The sequence below is a fragment of the Phascolarctos cinereus genome, unplaced genomic scaffold (genome assembly GCF_003287225.1).
Source record: "Phascolarctos cinereus isolate Bilbo 61053 unplaced genomic scaffold, phaCin_HiC Scaffold_8;HRSCAF=390, whole genome shotgun sequence".
Lineage (NCBI taxonomy): Eukaryota > Metazoa > Chordata > Mammalia > Diprotodontia > Phascolarctidae > Phascolarctos > Phascolarctos cinereus.
In genome coordinates, this window is record NW_027556291.1 from 55,690,641 (window position 1) to 55,709,647 (window position 19,007).

The 19,007-nt window shown below is 40.1% G+C and overlaps 1 protein-coding gene across 2 annotated transcripts in view; it reads left to right on the forward strand.

Moving 5' to 3' along the window:
• Positions 1–19,007, forward strand: part of LOC110200036 (mitogen-activated protein kinase kinase kinase kinase 4-like) — a 233,465-nt gene that overhangs the window by 48,338 nt on the left and 166,120 nt on the right. The window lies entirely within an intron of this gene.

Sequence of the window (19,007 nt, forward strand, 5' to 3'; positions counted from 1 at the left end):
AGAGAATTATCTCTCTAGTCAATTGGTAAAGCCAAAGTATATGGTGCACTTAGGGGAACTGTAAGAAGCAAAACAAGAAATTCCTAAAATGCTTGTTCTAAATAGTTAGTGTTTAGGCAGAATTTAATTAAAATTCCTCCCTGAAGAACCAACTTGTTTAAAACAAAATGAAACAAAAAGAATAGATTTTATGGAAAACCATTCAGCAGCTAAGTGCTCTGCGTCCAGTACAAGTTTGAAGACTAGAGCAAGTGAAAGGCATCGGATGTGTTCTCAGTATTATTCCCAGGCTGATGTCAAAAGGGAAATTGGTACTCTCCAAAAATTAGACAGTATATAGATATCTCTGCATGCCCACAGCCTTCCAATCCCTTCACTGGGGGCCCTGGAGAAGAAGGTGTCTATTTGAGTTTGCAAAATCCATTCTGAGAGGTCATATAAGAGATTCCGACTGGAATTTACTTCCCAACACCTAGTCTGGGATGTAGGAGAGAACAATGGGCCTGAACCACTGCTCCATTCGTAACTGCCTAGGAGACCTTGGGCAAGTTCCTTCCCCTCTCTGGGCCTCAGTTTTCTCCTTTGTAAAACTAGGTGTTTGGCCTAGATGATCTCTTAATGCTCCTTGTAGCTCTTCATTCTGTGCTGTTTCCATACTTGCATATTTATCCCTGCTCATCCCTGCCATACAATATGCCTTAAAAGGCTCATGAACAAGATGGATTTGGGTTACTGCCTCTGGATGTGGCTCTTAGGTTGTGTTACCTTACTTTGCCAGGATTCCCAAGAGGCAATCACAGAATCTTGAGGGAAGCATAGGCATTCTTGTAGCTTCCTTCCCCACTCATAGCATAGAGCCAGGTGGGGCCTCAGCAGCCATCTAGCCCAACCCTCATTTTAAAGAGGAGGAAACTGAGGCCCAGACAGATTTATAGACTTGCTTAAGTTCACACAGCAAGCAAGCATCAGATGTGGGATTTGAATCCAGGTCTTCTGCCTCTGGCTGGACTATTTCAATAGTTTCTCAGCTATTCTCCTCTCCCTATCCCTTATATACTATTTCCAGATTCATCTTACTTTAACAGAAGTTTTATTATATCACCACCTCCTCTCAACCCATCCCCCCCCCCAAATTTGTATTCACTGTAGACTCTTAGTCTGACCCTCAAGGCTCTCCACGTGGTGGCCTCAACCTAGCATTTCTAGGCTTAGTTCTCACTGCTTTTTACATGCCTTGCATGTTAGATAAATTGGGCCACTTGCTGTATCTTTCCCTCCCTATAACACCTCACCCTGCACCCCCTCCCAACCACGTATGCACATTTTGAAATTTTACTCTTTCTTTAAGGCCCAACTCAAATGCACCCTTGTGATAGGCTCATAGATTTAAAACTGGGCTTGGAGTAATAAGGCCTGGGATCAAGTTTTGACTCCACAACTTTATACAAGTCACTCAGCCTCTAATAATCAATTTCCTTTGTGAGTTTTGTATTCATTTGTACATAGATCATCAGTTTGCCTATTGATTAGATCTGTTAGTCTGAGATTAGGTTAATCAGACCACAGATTTAGTGTTGGAAAGGATTTTAGAAACACTTGTGAGACTCTGTTTTAATTTCATGATAGCCCATTGGCTCATTTGAAAGGGAGATTTAAGAATATTGGCTAACATCTGGGAAAAGCTTGTGTTCTGTTGATTTACTCAAGGATTTGTGGATTCTGTTTAGATTTTCTAAGCCCCAATACCATGCAGCCCCATGGTCTCTTCATCAATAATCATCCTTCATGTTCAGGCCAGATCTGAAGTGGCCTCAAACACCAGTGAATACCTGAATTCCTTTTCCCTGCTGTTTTCCTCTCTGAGGTCACTGTCCATTGTGTTGCATTTCCCCTGAAGCAGCATCAATCTCCTCAACTAAGGAAGCCAGAGGTTATCCTGGTTGAGGCAGCAGGGATGTTGACAGCTCTCCAAAGATAAGCCCAGAACGCTGAACTCCAGTCCTGGCAAATAATTAGAAGTGCTAAAAATTTACCCAGTAGGAGCCCATTTCAAGTTTTTGCCAGTACTATCCTAACCCTGAAGACCTTTGTGTTTCCAGACAGAGGAACCCTGGGAAGCTTTCTCTTCTTTACTTGCATGCTACTCTAAATGCCCTGTAACCTCTAACCCAGTGTGAACCTTCAACCCAATAATGAACATTTATTGTTTCTATCCTCACCTGCTCACTGGGTTTATTGCCTTAACTTCAGTGTTATGTCCTAGAGATCATAGAATCATAGATGGAAAACTGGAAGACATCTCAAGAGCCATCTAGTCCAACTTCTTTGTTTTACAGATGAGGAAACTGAGGCCCAAGGAGATGAAGTAATTTGCCTGAGGTGTCACTTAGGATTCTAGATCTAGATCTAGAAGGGACCTCAAAGACTATCTAGTTCTACCCCTCATTTGGCAGATGAGGAAACAAGGACACACACACACATGATCATAGGCTCATAGATCAGAGCTGAAAGGGACCTCAGGGATCATTTAGACTAGCCCCTCTCTTTTTTTAATGGATGAAGAAACTAAGACCCAGAGAGTTTAAATAACTTGACCAAGATCACTTAGTATATATGAGAGATGGGATTTGAATTTAGGTCCTCTGATCCCAGAGCCAGTGGGCTTTCCATTGTACTGGGCTGCAATCTTGAAGGATAACCAGCTTATAGATCCCATCTCTTTATTTAAATCCCCATGACATTCAGGGGTTAGAACTTGTCTGCTTGGTTGAAGGATTTTGATCCCTCTGACTCATTTCATTGGCCTACTATTAGATCTAGGGCTCTTTTCCTAGGCTCAGATGTCCTTGAGGAAGCTAGGTGGTGTTGCAGTGAATATAGGTCTGGGCCTGAAGTCAGGAAGACCTGAATTCAAATCTGACCTCAGACATTAGCTGTGTGACTCTGGGCAAGGCACTTAATCTCTGCCAGCCTCTGTTTCCTCATCTGTAAAATGGAGAGAACAGCATCTACCTTCCAGGGTTGTTGTGAGGATCAAATGAGGTAATATTTGTAACAAGCATCAAGCACAATGCCTAGCGTATAGTAGGTGCTTAATAAATGCTTGTGCCTTCCCCCTTGCCACCTTCCCTTGGGAGGAATCTCATTTTTAAGGGACTTTGGTGGGTAAAAAAGATAATCAATATCGAAAGACAAGAGTTCCAGTTGATAAATCATTTGAGTAATTGAGGGAAGTGTGTTTCCCCTCATGTAGAGTTAGTCCTAAGCAAAATGGTGAGGTGGAGAAGGTATGCACATGACCCTCTAATCAAACCCACAAGATTTGACTGAAATGCCCCTATCTTCCCACTTGGGAAGCATCTAGAGTCCACAGAGCCTAGATTGTATTCCAGGATAGTTGCTTTGCCCAACTGTACGCATATACCCTGTTAATGAATTGGAAAGTTAAGTAATTTGTTCCTTGCATTTGAAAACACAATAGGGTAATATAATGGTTGCAAAAAGTCTTGTCTTGGTGGGTTGTATGCCACAGCTCAGATCCCTGTGACAGATCATGCTAGAAATTTCACAATTATGACAGCTTAGATTTTGTTGAATGCCCAGGTAGACTGGGCAGGATTCGAGTCTGTCTCAGACACATCTGGAAACCTCAGCAGTATCTGTTAGAAGCTGAAGGAGTTAATTGGGAATGCTATCGAGCTTTATTATATCCCCAGGATATAGGATTAACAGGGTGGAAATATAATGTGGATGCTCGATTCTGGGACTGTGTCTTTGTAATGCCCAAACAGCTAGTCAACCATATCCAATAACTAATTCATTGTTTAACTGAATCAACTAGTATTGCCTTGATTTATTTTATATCTACTTATCTTTCTTCATGTTGTCTCCCTCAAAGGAGTGTAAATTCATTGAGGGTCAGGACTGTTTCATTTTGTCTGAGCATTCCCAAGACTTAGCAGTACCTGGCACATAGGAGGTGGCTTCAGGAATGCTTATTGATTGATTAAGCCACCAAGTCTCTCCACATGATAAGTGTAAATTTCACAGCCTGAGGTAATTTGTACTCCTGAGAAGGTACCCCAAGAAAAGCAACTTGCTCACTTCTGTAAATCACTTAAATGTCATTGTGTCTGAGGTTACTACATTTCCTATGAAGTCTCTCCATTTGAGTCAAAGGAAGTAGCAAACTGCTTCTATTCTAGTAAATTTCACTCCCAATTTATTTTGAATATGCACTCAATCTGACAAACGGACTGCTTTTCAGTTCCATTCATTTGAAATAGAAATGTCAGATGATAAGTCCTCTCATATCACCCCACCCCTGGGAGCACTTGGATCAGGGAGTTTGTATAGCACTTGTTCTTCCACTAAGATACAGAGTTGACCATTGTTTTTTAAACATTTTTTTCATTACAAGCCACCCTTTTTCCTTGAGTTGAGACATATAGTAGGAAGAGCTCAAGGGGGATCATAAGCTTAAAATGTATATCTGATATTTCTACAGCTGGTTTTCTGAAATAGTTTTTTTTTTCCTTTTCAACTTTTGGATAATCTTTCCAAAGCCTTGAATAAAACATTGTGAAATATGAGTCCTAGATAATGGTCCCTATTATTTAGATACATTTATAGTTGGTTGTAACAAACTGTGAAAGCAAAGAAACTAGTGATAAAGTTACCTTGAGTACATTCCAGGAACCTGAGAGAACTCTCATGAGGACCCATGTCCATAAAAAATTCCAAATTTAGAGCCTGTGTTTACTCGTTTCTTTCTTCACTTCATCTTCAGCAATATGTAAACAGTCTCTATAGTACAGTAACAGGCTTATGGACTGTCACCAGGAATCTCACTTCAGGCCATTATGTCATAGAAAGTGGCTATGTCCAGATGATACCAAACATCTGGATATTTTGGCATTGCATAGATATAGCCAGTAAACTTTTTGGCCATCATAGAATATTCACAAATTCATCATTATTAACCATCAGTGTTTACTAGATGGCCAGATCATGCTACATTCTATATAACAGCAAAGTTTAATATATCCAGGATATAGACATGTTTCAAGGGGCACAATTAATGCAAGGCCAAGGGTTTGCCACATACAGATAAAAACGACACTGAAACTACTTAGTAAAAGACAACAAACAGGGGATATTGTATTCTTTCAACACTAGGCCCCAAGTCAACTTAGCCATTTCTCTGAAGACATAATCACTGCCTTCAACTATTTGAAGGGCTGTGATGTTGAAAAAGGATTAGATTTATTCTGTTTATTCTCAGAGGGCATAAATAGGAGAATTGGGAGGAAGCTGCAGAGAAAAAGATATTGGAACAACATAAGGAAGAACTTCCTAACAATTTGAACTATCTAAAGCTGATATGGGCTACTTTGGAAATGCAATGAGCTCCCTAACAATTGGAGGTTTTTATAAAGAAGTTGAATGAACATTTGTCAGAAATATTATAGAGAAGATTTTTGAAAAAGTATAGGTTGGGACAGATGACCTCTGAACATTTGAGGTTCAGTGACTTTTTTTTTTTGGCTAGGCAATGGGGTTAAGTGACTTGCCCAGGGTCACACAGGTAGTAAGTATGATGTGTCTGAGGCCAGATTTGAACTCAGGTCTTCCTGAATCCAGGGCCAGTGCTCTATCCATTGAGCCACCTAGCTGCTCTGACGTTCAATGATTTTGACTCTTTTATTCTAAAATAAAGAAATAATTTGGTCAAACTAGACAGGAAAATCAAGATTTCAGCTAAACTCATTTCCCCCTAAAACTGCTTAAAAAAGAAACTATCCCTATCAAAGCAAAGATTAACAAATAAAAGGGATGAATGAAAAGAATCTATAGTAAGATAATTGAAAGACTTACTAGCTGTGTGACCTTGAGCAAGTCATTTAACCCTGATTGCCTTACCAAAAAGCAAGAGAGAGAGAGAGAGAGAGAGAGAGAGAGAGAGAGAGAGAGAGAGAGAGAGAAAACAGCAAAGAACCACTTTCCCACCGATAGCCCCAGAGAAAACAATTGATATGGAAATAAGAAGAAGAGAGATAATTTAAGAATCAGTGAATTCCCAGGAAAGCATGATAAATTTAAAAAGAATCTGGGTGCCATATTTCAAGAAATCATATGGGAAAAAACCTTCCTAGAACTATTGTAATGAGAAGATATTTCAAATAAAATCCGCAAGTCACCACGTGAAAGCAAACTCCACTTTAACACATCCAGAAATGTGATTGCCAAACTCCAGTGCTTCTTGATGGGATCTGTCTGTCTGTCTGTCTGTCTATCTATCTATCTATCTACCTACCTATCTATCTATATATCACAAACATGCAGAAAGAGACAGATCCTCAGTGAAATGTAGATTGTTTTAATTTTCCCTAGGATATGTCTTCAAAGGCAGAGAATAAAAGCCTTATCCTTTTAACATATTAAGTTGACAGAGTATTTGCTCGTACTCCATTAAGGGGATGTTTCCACTCATCTCAGAGGTGATGACCATACTTTGTATAGGAAGAGATCTTCAGGCAAATCTTATATAACTAGAAAATCCTAAGCTTTGCAAGAATGAAATTAATTAGGTGGCTTTAGCCTGATGAGGTTGGGGGAAGGAAGAAGGAGAGAGGTAGCTTTCACAGACTCATTGGAATTAATTCTTTTATGATTTTTTCCTAATACTAAGCTGAGATCTCCTTCTTTACAACTTCCATCTATTGTTCCTCTAGATGCAAGCAGAGTAAGCCTAATCACTTCAGTTACTTGAAAACAATTATTATGTTCTCCCCCCCCCTCTTTTTTTTTTGCTTTTTGGTGAGGCAGTTGGGGTTAAGTGACTTGCTCAGGGTCACACAGCTAGTAAGTGTCAAGGGTCTGAGGCTGGATTTGAACTCAGGTCCTCCTGACTCCAGGGCCAGTGCTCTATCCACTGCGCCACCTACCTACCCCTGTTCTCCCCTTCTTACCACCCCATCATAACTCCAAGTCTGGCACCCTCTCCACTATGCCACCTAGATGTACAACAGCTATGGAGAATGGATTGGAGAAGAGAGATATTTAATACAGGGGAGCTATTGCAGTAGCGTGGGTGAGAGGTGATGAGAGCCTAAGTTAGGTTGTTTGGAATGTGAGTAGAAAAAAGGGAATATATATGAGAATGAGTGAGGGGGGTGGAGTCAGTCAGACTTGGCACCTGATTACATGTGGGGAATGGATAAGAATAAAATTTGTTGATGACTCCTAGGTTACACAGATTTAGGTGACTGGAAGAATGGTGCTGAAGTAGGTTGCTTTAACCCAAGTATAAAACTTTACACTTACCCCTATGAAATGTCATCTTCAGTCCTTCTAACATCAAAATCTTTTTGGCTGTTAGACTTTATCATTCCATGTATTAGTTTTCCTCAGTCTCCCAGATTTTTGTCATCTACGAATTATATAAGCATGCTTATAGGATCATGCTTATAGATCAAAGACTTAGGACTCAAAGGGAACTTAAAGGACATCTAGTACACCTCCTTCATTTTATAGATGAAGAAATTGAGGCCCAGAGATATTAGGGGACTTGCCCAAGATCGTACAGATCGGATGTGGCAGGACCAGGATTTTTCTGATTGCAAATCCAGTTTTCTTTTCACTGTCTTACATAGCCATTTATGCCTTTATCTAAGCCATTCATAAAATTATTAACACAGGGCCCTGGGGTACTTTATTGGAGATCTCCCTTCCAATTCTACATCAAACCATTAATAAATAATCTTTGAGTACAGCTATTCAAATGGTTCTGAGTCATTTAAATTATAATATCATCTAGCCCACATTCCATCATCATTCTGCAAGAATAGCATTAGAAACATCATCAAATGCTTTGATAAACACTAGATAAACTAGATCTATAGCAGTCTCCTGATATATCAGTTTAGTGACCTTGTTGAAGGAGGAGCTGCGATTAGTCTGCCATACTTGTTCTTGCTGAACAGGTCATGCATGCCATATGATCACTACTTCCTTTTCTAGTTATTCACAAACCATCCCTTTAATAATATATAATATAATAATAATATTATATAATGATATTTATATATAATAATTATATAATACTATATAAATAACATAAATATAAAGGTGGTGGTGGTTGGTTTTTGCCAGAATCAAAAGTCAAGCTCATTGTCCTATAGTTTGCAGGCTCTTCCATTTTTTGAAAACTGGAACAACATTTGTCCCTTTTCTAGCTCTTTGGTACCTCTCTAGTCCTCCATAACCTTTCAGATATTACTGACAATGCACACCTCTCAGTTCTTTCAGTGATGGAGAATGTAATTCATCTGAGCCAGGTGACTTCACTATATCAAGGGTAGCTAGGTGCTCTCTTATACGATCTCCTTGCTTATCCTAGGTATCTTTTCCCTATTAGACACTTTTGTTCTATCCTTTGGAGTAGAGAGATCATGCTCCTTGGTAGAGAAAACAGGAGAATGAAATTTGACCAGCTCTGCCTTTTCTTTGTCACTGCTTGATTGACAGAAAATAAATCACCTTCCATCATAGAATAGCACATTTGAGCTGGAAGAAACCTTAAATACCATCTAGTCTAGCCCCCTCATTTTACAGAGGAGGAAATTGAGCTCCAGAGAAGGGAAGTTCTTGTGAGTCAGGTTGAGGGCTCATTCTACTACATCATGCTGGCTAAATCCATCTCCAGGTGGAGTGGACTATTGCCCTTCAGAAACTGGAAAAATGGTCAGAAACCTATAGAAATGCCTGGTTCAAGATAAGCCCATCTAGGGACAGCTAGGTGGCACAACGGAAAGAGCACCGGCCCTGAAGTCAGGAGGACCTGAGTTCAAATCTGGCCTCAGACCAAACACTTGACACTTACTAGCTGTGTGACCCTGGGTAAGTCACTTAACCCCAATTGCCTAAAAAAAGAAAAAAAAATGATGAGACCATCTGGGACTCAGTGATAGCTATACCAGGTTGCTCAAATCAAAGACTAATCAGTTAATCAATCAGCAGACATCTGTTAAGTACCTGTTCTGTGCTGAGCCTTAAGGCCATATGTGGCCCTCTAGATCCTCAAATGTGGCCCTTTGACAGAATCCAAACTTCACAGGACAAAGTTCTAGAGGATCTAGAGGGCCACATATGGCCTTGAGGCTGCAGATTCCCACCTCTGTCTAGTTACTGGGGATACAAAGGCAAAAATGAAACAGTTCCCTGCCCTCAAGGAGCTTACTAGCTTGGACCACTGTGACCAGTATAAGAAGGGATTGTTCTTATTTCTCTGATTCTAGCATTTTCACTTCCTTTATTTTATGCATAGTTGCAATTTGGAGCTAATTTAGAAAGAAAGAAAAAAACACAGATGAATGAGAACAGATTCTCAATGCAAGAGAATAAGAGAAAATATGGAATGAAATTAGCTGCTCTTGAAAGAACAAAGCATACTAATAAGGGTGGGAGGTAGGCTTCTCTTAATAGGTTGCCTTGTTGATTTCCATCTTGAAGTTAGGAAAGGAAGAAAAATCCATGTCTTTAAGTCCATCAGTATAGAATGTGAAATAGTATTTCATTTAGCCATTTTAGGCATTTTGATTCCTGCTATAATATACCTGGTGATTCCATTTTCAGGCACAGATAGTCCAGCCTTCTTCTGTGAGGTGGGGGACTTGTTAGGGTGATGCGTTTGTACCTGAAAATTGGGCAAAGGAGATTTATTGTTGGCCACAAAAGAAACATGGTAGGTGAAATGTTCTGATGACAGGTTCAGCTCCTTTGAATCACTATGTCTTGTTAAAGGCCGACAGTGAGGGGAAAAAACAGTAAGGAAGGACATGATTTATTTAGTGACTCATAACCTGTTCAGAGCTGACCTTTGAACCTTGGGGGCCAGCACTAAATGAGAAGAAGGTGTATATATCTCATCAGCTCATTGCAGTATTCCCCAACAATGTGGCTTGAGGCAAAAATAGCAAGTCCTAAGATATGGAATTTTATATTTTAAAATTCTGTTTTGAAATGTGCAAATCATACCTCCCTCCACATTTTTGCAGGGGTAGGGGACTAGGGACTTGAAGTATTGTATACACTGTGAGACTATTCATGTGCTCAGTTTTGCTGAACTGTTGTCTTTTTCTTTTTAATTCTTTGTTAAGGGGGAGGGGGAGGGATAACGGAAGGGAAGGTGGAAGGCGGAAGGATACATTTGCAAATGAAGATGATGGAAAACAAAAGCAATATTTTTTTTTAAGAAGAGAACAAACATTTTGGCCCAAATGTTGTTTTACAGTTTGCATCGGTTTTTCCCATGTAGACAGGAGCTAGGAGAAGGAGGGTGTGACTAGGGGAAGGAGAAGGGATGGACTGAGACATTAGTAAACCACATTTACTGATGACTTCATTCCTAATCCACAAAATGTTATCTTCCTCCTTCCAAATAATTCTATGAGAATTTAGTATTAACCAAATGTGCTAGTGTTTCAGTTGTGTGTATGTTTCATTTCTTATATGGCTTTGGGTTTTTTTACAAGTGTATGTTTTAAACAAATAAAAACAAACAAAAAATAGCCAGACATTTTCATTAGCCCTATCTTCTTCAAGGGCCTTCTCACTTTATTGCAACAAATTGTGAAGCATTGGTGGGCTCTTAATACCCTTCATTTGGGGTCATGTCTCTCTAGTGTTCTGCCCATGCGTGGTATCATTCATTGCATGGCAGTAAAGGACTCAGACATAAGGGGTAAAGTAGGGGAGACCCACACCCTGCATAATGCTGAGTCAGAATGACAAGACTGCCTTTTTGTTGGTTTATCATATCCTGTTTGGGGGAGGGGCGCCCTTTCAAAGGAGTTGAAGAAACTTGGCTTGATTGTTTAAAATTTTTTTTTGACTGACTGGATGAAAAGGAGTGTGTCAATGTATTCTAGTGATTACATTTCTCTTTTACCCAATTGCTCTTCTGTTCAAAATTAGGGGGGAAACCCCTTATATTCACATCTAAAAAATTATCATTGTCATCATTTAGAAAGTCTGTACACATGAATTAACTCTGTTTTACTGTAGGGAAAGCAGGATATTATAACCCTAGCCCTAGAGCTAGAAGGAACCACAGACTGTCCCAACCTCCTCCTTTTACAGAAAAGGAAACTGAGCCCAGGGAGGTCATATGACTTGCCCAAGGTTACTCATAGGATCCTAGATCTAGAGCTAGAAGGAACCTCAAAGGCCATCCAGTCCAATCCCCATATTTACAGAAGAGGAAACTGAGGCCCAGAGAGGAGAAGTTTTTTGCTCTAAGTTGCACAGGCAGTGAGCAACAGAGCCAGGATTTGGGTGGTCTTTAAAGCATTTCTTGTGAGGACTGATGTGAACTTGTTTGGAAAAACCTTTAAACTTCAAAGATAAAAAGAAGCAAATGTAAGAATACATTGTGCTTATTGGGCATAACAGGAATAGTTATGGAAAAGAGATTCGATTATAGACAGAGTAGATATGTAAATGTATGTGTGTATGGTTTGTTTTTTATAATTTTTAAAATCAAGATTTGGATTCTTCTAATCATTCAAAAGTGAAAGTAAATATCTGATTGGGAAAAATGAACACATCCATCAAGGACATTCTCTTTTTTTAAAATTAAAATATTTTTTATTTTATTAATTTATTTTGATTTATCAACAATCACTTCCATATGCTTTTGAGTTGAAAATTTTTCTCCCCCTTCTTCCCCCCCACCCTCCCCAAGACAGCGCACAATCTGATATAGGCTTTACATTTACATTCCTATTAAACATATCTTCACATTAGTGAAGTTGTAAGTAAAAATTAAAACCAATAGGAGGAACCATCAGAAAGATGAAACAAAACTCAACAGAAGGTAAAAATAAGTGATAGCAATTCGACTTCCATACTTCTTTCTTTGGATGTGGACAGCATTTTCCATCCCGAGGCCTCTGGAGATGTCTTAGATCCTTGTAATGCTAAGAAGAGTTAAGTCTATCAATATTAGTTGTCACATAACACGGCTGTTATTGTGTACAAAGTCTTCTTGGTTCTGCTCACTTCACTCAGCATCAGACCATACAAGTCTTTCCAGGTTTTTCTGAAGTCAGCCTGTTTGTCATTTCTTATAGCACAATAGTATTCCATTACATTCATATACCACAACTTGCTCAGCCATTCCCCAATTGATGGGCATCCTCTCAATTTCCAATTCTTTGCCACCACAAAAAGAGCTGCTATGAATATTTTTGTACATGTGGGTCCTTTTCCCATTTGTTTGATCTCTTTGGGATATAGCCCTAGAAGTGCTATTGCTGGATCAAAGGGTATGCACATTTTTGTAGCCCTTTGGGCGTAGTTCCAAATTGTTCTCCAAAATGGTTGGATCATTTCACAACTCCACCAAAAATGTATCAGTGTTCCAATTTTCCCACATCTTCTCCAACATTTACCATTTTCCTGTTTTGTCATGTTGGCCAATCTGATAGGTGATGTGGTACCTCAGAGTTGTTTTGATTTGCATTTCTCTAATCAATAACGATTTAGAGCATTTTTTCATATGACTATAGATGACTTTAATTTCTTCATCTGAGAACTGTCTCTTCATATCCTTTGACCATTTATCAATTGGGGAATGGCTTGTGTTCTTATAAATTTGTCTTAATTCTCTATATATTTTAGAAATGAGGCCTTTAGCAGAGAGACTGGTTGTAAAAATTCTTTTCCAATTTTCTACCTTCCTTCTAATCTTAGTTGCATTAGCTTTGTTTGTGCAAAAACTTTTCAATTTAATGTAATCAAAATGATCCCGTTTGCTTTTCATAATGTTCTCTATGTCCTGTTTGGTCATGAATTCTTCTGTTCTCCATAGATCTGATAGGTAAACTATTCCTCATCAAGGACATTCTCAATAAAGTTATAGGAAGGGAATCAGCAGGCTTTCTCAAGTTTTACTCAGCAGCTGAAAAATTTTCAGCTCAAAAGCATATGGAAGAGTCATGTCTGACTCTTCAGATGCCAGGCCCTTCACTATCTCTCAAAGTCTGTCCAAGCTCATGTTTATTGTTTCCATGACACTATCTATCCATCTCATCCTCTGCCGTTTCCTTTTGCCTTAAATCTTTCCCAACATCAGGATCCTTTCCAATGAGTCCCATCTTCTCATTATGGGGCCAAAGTATTCAAGCTTCAGCTTCAGTATTTGACCTTCCAGTGAATAGCCTGAATTAATTTCTTTAAGTATTGCCTGATTTGATCTCCTTGCTGACCAAGGGACTCTCAAAAGTCTTCTCCAGCACCACAATTTGAAAGTATTGATTCAGCAGGGCTCAGCTTTCCTGATAGTCCAATTTGGTTTTCCTGACTTCTGAATGATTATGGATATTATTTAAGAGTGTTCTGGGTACCTGAAGTGGTCAGCACAATGCCATCCACCCACAAGATGATATCATCATTTATCAATTTCCATTTGGACCTTGTGCTGGACATCCTCTGTGATGACAGTGAACACATTGTCTGTGAAATACAGTTTTCAGAAACAAAGGCCCGTCTTTTGTTGACACCAATACTCTTATTTTTTAAATTTTTAATTATGAAGTTAAATACTAACAAGCATAAATATTTCCATATTCAAAGCAAAACAGAATGAACCAGTACTCTTTCAGAATGCACTGTGGCTAAAAGTCACAGAATACCACAGTCTCTAAAAAATCAACATTGAAGATCCCTCAAAGGGAAATAGAGAGGAATGTAGTGGTTGTCAGTGGTTTGCAACACATTATCAATGGTGAATTGTGCAAGAAAAGTGATGTAAATAATTTCAGAGAGATGATTATACCTTATTTTTTTAAAAAAAAGGGTTGGTCATGTGGGAAGAGCAAAAGATTACTAATAGACAGCTTTTGTGCCCCATTGGTATCTCCACAATATTGAGAACACAAGGGTAGCCAGCATATTGGGTGGATCCCCTGTGGAGGACTTATAAGAGAACATAAAGCCACATTACACAGAGATGGCTTCTGATTTGCATCATCAGAGGGAATCCTCAAATCAGGGGGATGACAGGTCTGTTGAGAAGGGTCAAGGTGTGATTGGAAGAATGGTGGTACCCTTAAGAGAAATAGGGAAATTAGGAAAAAGGATGGGTCTGGGGGAAAAGATGAGTTCCCTGTTGGAATTCATTTCTAAGGGACAACAGATCTCTGCTGACATTTCTCTTCCGCCAACTAAGCAACCCCATTTCCTTTAACCTTTCCTCATGGGATCTATTTTCTGTCTTTTTAATCATCTTTGTTGTTCTCTTCTGAAAAAGAAAAACTATGAAAGTCCAAGGACAGGACTGGGAACAGGACCTGGACCTGGAATTTCATTAATATAGGGAACTCTCAGGTGAGACAATTCCTTCCATGAATGCAGATCAGCACCTCCCTCCTCTGCAACCTCCAGTCTTAGAGTGTTGCTTAAAACACTGAGAGGGGAAGAGGCTTCCCCAGGATCATATAGCCAGTTTGGGTCAGAGGCAGGACTTGAACTCAGGGCTTCCTGAATTCAAGGCTGATTCGCTGTACACTCTGCCATGCTGACTCAAAGTCCAAATTGGCATAGAATCACAAACCTGGGGAGGACTATAGAGTCCCATCTTATCCATTGCCCTCATTTTATACAGCAACTAGATAGAGAAGGGCTGAACTTGGAGTCAGGAAGGCATGTTGAAATCCTGCTTCAGATGCTTGCTTTGTGACTCTGGGTAAGTACGCCCACAAAGTATCTTTGTCAAGTGGGCAAATGGGCAAGCCACTTCACCAGCTCTGTTTCCTCATCTGTAAAATGTGAATGATAACTAGCCCCTATTTCACAGGATTGTTGTGAGGATTAAATGAGATATATGCAAAGTGCTTTGCAAACCTTAAAGCACTATATAAATTATTATTATTATTATTACCACCAAAGCCCAGAGTGGGGAAGAACATGGCTTAAGGTGATACAGTGGGTTAATGGCACATCTGAAAATCAAACCCAAGTCTCCTGCCACCCAGTTCAATGTTCACTTTCCCTTGTGTGCTTTTTCCAGAAGGGAGAGGGGGGCAGAAGGAGACTTCTGATACTTCCCAGACTGCTTTGTGGTGGTCACTATATCCCCGTCTATGTGAATGGTCTTTCATACATTAAGACTACTCCTTCCTCAAGACTTTTGCTATGCCAGTGAACTGGGCCATCAGCCCATGAGGATAGTCACCCAAGAAATAGGGATCACTTTGTGCAAGAGGACGAATGAGGCCTTCTTTTTACAACCTTCTTGAGTATTCTGTATTACAGCACAAAGTTGCAGATTAATGAATATATTTAAAATTGGAAAGAAAATTTATCTTTGCTTCTGTAATTGTGACATTCAGAATTAACTCTGGCAATATACGTTGAACCTGGTTTGCTGTTCTCTGGCATTAGAGAGTAACCATGTGCATCTCTGTGGGGTGCCTCCTGCCACATTGGAAGGCTTGGCTGAAGACAGGACAATCTCAGGTTGCTTTCTTCCTCCAGGGTGGTTATCTCCTGGAGCTGTTATTTGTTGTTGTTTGTCCTTCAGTCTTGAAGAGGGCCATGATGTCAGGAAGGTGGCTTGCAAGTGAATTGGATTTAAGTGAGGCAGGCCTGTGCAAAGTCACCAGCTTCACTCTCTCCTTCTGAGCCATCTGGGTCCAGTGGCAAGATATATATCAGGAGTACTAAAGATGATAAGGATGCAGTGGGAGACCTTGGCCTTTTTCAGCTAAGGTTTTTCCCAGGTCACACTTTGTCTGGGGCAACACCCATTCAGTGATTAAGGCTACCTAAGAAATGAGGCAAAGAATGGCCTCTTGTACTTAGTAAAAAAAAAAAAAACAGTATGAGAGAGTAAGACCCTCAGAGTTTCTGGCCAAAACAGAAACAATTGCTATTCACACTCATTCTGAGCCATCTGAGCCCAAACAATGACCAAGTGAGGCTTGGGCTGGAACCTATTGTTGGTCAATCAAGGAGAGCCAGATTGATTTGGGTTTAAGGCATGGTCCTTAAAAAAAGAAATCTAACTCATAAACCCCAAGATATCTCACAAGCTTTCAGTGATCAAAATTTATATTCCTTTGGGCAGAGCACCTGCAGGTAAGTGTATGATTAACCCTAACCCTAACCCTAACTCAACCCAAGCCTGACCCACTCTCTGACTCTAATTGTAAAGGGAATCTAACCCTAACCCTAACCCTGATCTTAACCCTGGAGTTGGAGGCAAGAGGAGGAGTATTTTCTCTCCTATCCCCAGAGGGTTAATTAAGGAGATAGAGTTTCACTTAAAAATCTTTTCAACTGAATGCTTGGTAATTTTTCTGAGTCCAGCCACACTCTGCTTCCTAAACAGTTGAGGAAGATGTCAAGTGGGAGAAAGTCATGATATTTACAAGGGAGAGCTTTTAAAAAGGAAATGATAATGATCTCACAAGAAAATTACCATGGTCCAAAATAATCCAAAGTGCCCAAAGCCTGACTTTAATAACATAGAAGAACTGTAAACTAAAATGGGAAAAAATTATTATTCACTAAATTGGCACAATTTAAAACAACTTTATAAAAGTAGTACTTTACTGGCCCTGTTTTATTTTGTTCGTTTTGCAAGAGATGGGACAGTAGTGAAACTTTTTTTCTTAATATTGTAGGGAGAACAGAGATTTTTGGTTGCTGGGGAAAAGGACAAAGGTTGCTAATATCACTAGCTCCAACCAACCCTTGTCAATATTGCTCTTAGATTGATTTCATAGCAACTTGGGCCACTATGGAATATGAAAAGAACCTCTTCACATCACCTTCTTTACAATTTAGCTAAATGAAGCCCCAAGGATGATTTGAAAAGGATCCTGGGATATGATAGGAGTTCAAAGGCATGTGGGACAGTAACTGGCCAAAGTTTAGACTGAGGGATCCAGACCCCAAGCAGCGGTAACAGAAATGGATTTCAACAGCCAGACTTATCTAAACCCAAGGATTTCTTCTGGTTGCTTGGCTAGATGCACTTACAGTCAGTCCTGAGTCTATGTTTAAGAGGACTGAGCCCCAAAGGCTTTATAGCAGATGCTGGCAGAAAGCAGCAGCAGTATATGCCCAAGTTGTGCCAGTCTCATGTCCCCTACACACTTTTCTTTCCACGCATGTTCTCTGGCTACTGTGTGTTCACTCTGTGTGTGTGTGTGTGTGCCTGTAGTATGGTTAAACTATTTGAGGGTTGTTGTTTAGTCACTTTTCAGTCATGTCTCACTCTTTGTGACCTCATTTGGGATTTTCTAGGCAAAGATACTAGAGTGGTTTGACATTTCCTTCTCCAGCTCATTTGACAAATGAGGAAACTGAGGCAAACAGGGTTAAGTGACTTGCCCAGGGTCACACAGCTAGGAAGTGTCTGAGGCCAGATTTGAACTAAGAAGATGAATCTTCCTGACTCCAGACCTGGTACTCTATCCACTGAAGCATCACCTAGCTGCCCCTATTTGAGAGTACAATATAGATATATACGCACGAGGATCTCTCTTGTCACTTATTTTTGCTATACTATTTCATTAAATATCTTCTTCTTTGAACTAATGTGGTACAATAATTACACCAGTGGAGATGAGAGAGCTATGGTTTTTTAGGGGTGCTGGCCTTAAGCACACCATGAATCTGAAGTGGAATATAGGAGGCCCTCTATTAGGGGCAGGTATTACATTATTGGGGTTTACATGGGGTTTCCATTTATCCGGGGCCCTAGCACTTCAGGGACCCATTGATGATTTTTCCTCTTATATTTTTGTCTAAGCCATGATTGGACAATAACGTTTTCCTTTGTGACTTAATAGGCTAGCCCCAGTTGTTTTGTTTGTTTTTTAACTATATCTCTTATATTATTGTGGGTACAATACCATTGTAATATGGTTGTTGATCATTGTGCAGATGTGGTATATTGTGATTCAGGTTAGGGTGACATACAGTGGAGTCCCATCATGCATTCTTTTTAATTTACATGTATTCAGCTACACATCTTTGGCAAAAAAGAGATATAAGGGAAAAAAAGAGAGGAAGAGAAAAAGGGGGGGGGAGAGAGAGAGGATGGAGGGAGAGAGAAAGAAGAGCAGAGGGGGAGAGAGAGAGGGAGGAAGGAGGAAGAAATGGGAGAGGGGGGAGGGAGGGAGAGAGAGAGGGAAAGAGAGAGGGAGAGAGAACACACTATTTACTTAGTGCAAGGGAGTCCACTCCCCATTCTACTTAATTAGAGTATGGGAGATGGGAATCTACCTCCCCTTCAGTGTCCAATAATGAGCTCCCAGGGTATCCCATCTCCCCCTCCCACTCTCAAGACACTTAGGAGATGTTGAGGGAGGGGTAGAGAGGGGAGATGCCAAGGTGGAACAATGGTGGGGCATCTAGCATAGGAGATGCCTGGTCCATCCATAGCCCTGCTTCACACCTGATTCAGCTCTTAAAGCCACCTCCTCCCCTTCCCCCACACGTTGCCAACCCCCCCTCATCTCCAGAATTCCAACATGCCCCTGAGGCTGTTTTACCTTGGAGAACTATTTCCAGAAAGGATCGTTTTGGCTCCATGAGATTCTTGCCTTTTGCACTGACTTTAGAACTTTCATAAGATGTGATTCAACTGTAGCACAAAGGCTGTTCACTCTTAGAAATCAGTATGTAGTCATGTGCCTGGCCCTCATTGAAATCTATTGGTTTTAGGGATGTCTGTTCCAATGATGATATTGAAAATCAGTCAACTAGCATTTATTAAGCACCTGTTGTGTGCCAGGCACTGTGTTAAGAACCAGGGATACAAAGAAAGGTGAAAGATGATCCCTGCTCTCAAGGAACTCCCAGTCTAATGGGGGAGAAAACAAGCAAACAATTATTTACAAAGAAGATATAGACATAATAATTAGAGGCAATCAACAGAGGGAAGGCCTCAACCTTAAAGAGAATAGGGAAAGGCTTGTTAGCTGAGACTT